Raw genomic sequence first — 4,755 nt, forward strand, 5'->3', positions numbered from 1 at the left:
CAATGTTTATAGCAGCAATGTTCACAATAGCCAAACTATGGAAAGAGTCCAAATGTCCACTGACAGGTAAATGGATAAAGAAAATGTGCTGTATGTATACAATGGTGTACTACTCAGCCATAAAAAAAAAAAAAAGAAATCTTGCCATTTGCAATGATGTGGATGGAACTAGAGGGTATTATGTTAAGCAAAATAACTCAATCAAAGAAAGATAATTATCATATGATCTCACTCATATATAGAATTTAAGAAACAAAACAGAGGATCATAGGGGAAGAGAGTAAAAAATAAAACAAGACAAAATCAAAGAGGGAGACAAACCATAAAAGACTCTTAAGCATTGGAAACAAACTGAGGGTTGCTGGAGGAGAGGAATAGGGGGATGGGGTCACAGGATGATGGACATTAAGGAGGGCACTTGATATAAAGAGCAGTGGGGGTTATATAAGATTGATAAATCACTGACCTCTAGCTCTGAAACCAATAAAACATATGTTAATTAATTAAATTTAAATCAAATAAAAATAAATCATGGTTAAGAAAATAAAGTATGTTCAGAAATTCTTAGACATTCTCTTCAAAAAATAGAGCCTGATTCTCCTCCTTTTGAGTAAAGGCTGGACCAAGTAGTTCACTTCCAACAAGAAGAATAAGCAAGAGTGATGATCTGTGATTTTCGAGACCAGGACACAAAAGGCATGTAGCCTCTCCTGGCTTTCCTGGATCACTCACTCCCTTGGGTTGTTAGGAACAACCCAGCAGTCTCATGAAGACATCCATGTTGCCAGGCACCAAGGCCTCCCGCCCATAGCCAGCTCTAACTTGCCAGTTGTGTGAGGGACCCACCATGGAAGCAAGTCCTCCATCCCCAGTCAAGCCTTGGCCGACACTTGATGGCAGCTTCATGAGAGACAGTGAGCTGGAACCACCCAGATTAAGCTGTTCTCCGATTCCCTGAGCCACAGAAACTCTGTGAGATGATTAATTCTTTTAAACCACTAGATTTGGGGGTTTAATTTGTTAGGCAACTGATTCTCAAAAAGCCCCTGAGACAGATATATTGTTACCCATTTTGTAGATGAGCAAATCAAGGGCAAAGAGGTGCACTTCAAACTCAGATCTGTAGTTTCCAGGCTCCAGGGTATTCCCGCTCCAACATTGTGCCTCCAACGGCCAAGTCAACAATACGAACAGCACTTGGAAGGCGCACCATAAGGACCCAGGGCCTCTGGGAGGCTTTGTGGTTGGGTCTGCCTGCTTTCTGAGACCAGACCAGGGAATGAGAAAGAAGGACCTCCCCCCCCCTTACACACACGTCAATCCAAGAGTCCCTATAACCCAAGAAGGGTTATATGAGGAAGGCAGCGATCACTCTAACACACACAGAGACACACACATACGCCAACCCAAGGTCCCTATAACCTAAGAAGGGCTTGTATGAGGAAGGCAGCGACCACTCTAACAAACGCGCACACACACACACACACACACACACACACACACACACTGCATCACTTAAGACACCGGACAGATATTACAGCATGAGCATTTAAAACCATGGAGAAAAAATGAGCTGAGACTATCCTTTGCTCTCATAAGATCCACATTTGCAGCTTTTAGGATTCCTGAACAAAATCAGACCTCCCAGAACTAACTTAAATGCCACATTTCTAACACTTCCCACAGGCTGGAGAAAACAAGAAGCAGGCAAACCTGGGGCTGTGCTCTGCGGATGCTTGCCTGATCTCGCAAGCGCATCTTGGGTGTGCTACATTCCTTCTCTCCCAGGTGCAATCTAAATCATCACCTCTGTCCCATTTTTCTTTAACTTCTTTGAGTTTGGCAGACATGAGGATTGAGCCCTAGATCATGCCTTCAGGTTTATGAGGACAGTAATCTGTCATCCGCCCCTGCTGTGCCTCTTATCGGGCTCCGGCTGCACCAATTCCCCGGACTCTTACTTTCTGACAACTGGAGGACTTTTCTCATCTCTAACCACGAAGACTCAACTCCATTCTTTTCTTTTGCGACAACACAATATGCTATTTTTTTTTCTGCCCCTGGGAAAAGAAGAAAGCATAGAGCTTGCTTCCTAAAAAGAAAAGGCTGTAGAAGTTTTATCATAATACTTGCCGCCCTTCAAGGAGAGAGGCACGGGGAGCAGGTGGGATGGGGAAGGGGGTGCTTCTTTAGGTCCACGCCTGATATCAATGTATCCAGCCCCATCTTTTGATTTTGGTCTGCTGCCCTCCAAAACTGCATATAGCAGAAACACGATTGTGCAAAATTAGAACAGCGGCATGGTACAGTAGTGAAACACACAGCCTCCAGAACGAGCATGCACATTTTAAAAGTACTCAGAAGAATTTCAGGCAAATCGTAACCATAATTAGATTCATATAGATAGGTTACATCTATTGAACACTCCCATTTCTTTTGAGATCTACCTCTCCACTCAGATGGGGGTTTTCATTTCCTTATTTAATCCTCAAAAACAAAACAAAACAAAACAAAAAACCCAAACACCGTATTAAGGTATTAGAGTCCAAAAGAAAACTTTGGAACAGTCTCCCCACCTCCCGTATTCAGAACTAGGAATTTATTTTAAAGACGGAATGTTTTGAATATGCAGACATCAGCATAAAGTCTTTCCTTGTAGTCTTTCCTTAATGTTCTCAAAGTTTGACCTGCAAGGGATTACTTGACAGGACTGTATATATACAATTACATGCCCTGTATGTCAAGGGACAACGTAAAGTATTTTCAAGCACAAAGCTGCCCATTCCTGATTTTTAGTGTCTATTTTTACTTGAGAATCTAACCCTATCAAAGTGCTGAGTCCCTTTGTTGAATTCAGCTGTGCATAAGATGTGACTTCCCTAGTAAACTAAGTTCCTACATCTCATGCCTGAAGGATTGTAACAAATTGTGACACGTTTCCTTTCTTAGCTCTGCATACACAGCTGGCGGCCAGGGGGTGGTTGCAAGGGTCATTCTTTTCCAGAACTGGTCGAAGAAGGAAAGTGTGGAGTCAGCAATAGGTCTTTGGTAATAATCATTTCCGCAAATGTACTGAACACTGTGCAAAGCACCTTGGCTACATTTTTTTTTTTAAAGATTTATTTCTTTTAGAGAGGGAGAGAGGGGAGAGGGAGAGAGAGAATCCCAACCAGACTCCCCGCCAAGCATTGAGTCCAACCCCAGGGCCCTGAGATCATGACCTGAGCCAAAATCAAGAGTCCAGTGCATACCTGACTGAGTCATCCAGGTGTCCCAGACCTTGGCTACTTTTTTTCATTGACTCTACCCAGTGTAGCTCATGCTGTAGACTCAGGAACCAGCTCTGCTGACTCCGCCCATCTTTCTCACACCCACAAAAAATGAAAATTCAGTGAGGACTTTCTAGTATGAGAACAGTGCTTTGTCAAGTCCACTGATCCATGAGGCCAGTGGCACCTGGATTCCTTAGAATTATATGCTGATTACTCAAGTGATTAGTTATACCCACTCTACCTCTAACACCTGCCTTTTTATGACACACACACACACACACACACACACACACACACACACACACAGACACAAAAATGGGATTGGTTCCTACCTCTCACTTCTTCTTAACAACAATGGCCAAATTTACCTTCATGCAAAGCCTAGCTTCTACTATTTTCTGGTCTAGCATGAATTAAAGTCACCTGGAGAACTTGTTATACCACAGATTGTTGGGCCCTACCCCTCTGGTTTCTGAGTCAGTAAGTCTGGTTGGGACCCATGAATTTCAACTTTTAACCAGCTCCCAGGTGAAGTTCATGCTATGGGTCCCGGACCCAGACTTTAGGAACAACTGCTCTAGTTTACAAAAGATGGTACAGGATTCTGGTCTTTGTGGGTTGAGTTGTGTCCCCAAAATAAATATGTAGAATTCCTAACCCTAGATATTGATGAATGTGATGTTATCTGGAAATTTCAAACTAAAGTGAAGTAATACTGGATTAGGGGGAGCCCTGAATCTAATGACTGGTACCCTTAGAGAAAAGAGAGATTCAAAATCAGAGACATCTCACGAAGAACAAGGCCATGTGATGACGAAGGCCAAGATCAGGGTGATGTAGCCACACACCAAGGATCCCTGAAGGCTGCCAGCAACCACTAGAAACCAGGAAGAAGCAAGAGAGGATTCTTCCCCATGGACTTCAGAGGAAGTACGGCCTTGCCAACATTATCACACTTCCAGCCTCCAGGATGTGGAAAGGATAAATCTGTTCTTTTAAGCCTCCCAGCTGGTAGTACCTTGCTATGGCAACCATAGGAGACTACCACCCAGCCATTGTGGAGATGAGTAATTAACCCAATTTTTCATCCTTCCCTGCACACATCCTTGCCCTGGCTTCTGCATGGCCATAGTGTATTTCCTCATGCCGTATCTATTCGATTGGCCACGTGACTTACCTTGACAAATGACAAAGGGGGAGAAGTGAACATGCCCCAACTCTGAGCCAGGCCTTAAAAGTCTTGCATACTGGGGTGCCTGGGTGGCTCAGTGGCTTAATTAACCCAATTTTTCATCCTTCCCTGCACACATCCTTGCCCTGGCTTCTGCATGGCCATAGTGTATTTCCTCATGCCGTATCTATTCGATTGGCCACGTGACTTACCTTGACAAATGACAAAGGGGGAGAAGTGAACATGCCCCAACTCTGAGCCAGGCCTTAAAAGTCTTGCATACTGGGGTGCCTGGGTGGCTCAGTGGCTTAA

Source organism: Enhydra lutris, unplaced genomic scaffold, assembly GCF_002288905.1.
Source record: "Enhydra lutris kenyoni isolate GAN:26980312 unplaced genomic scaffold, ASM228890v2 scaffoldscaffold14, whole genome shotgun sequence".
Taxonomy (NCBI): domain Eukaryota; kingdom Metazoa; phylum Chordata; class Mammalia; order Carnivora; family Mustelidae; genus Enhydra; species Enhydra lutris.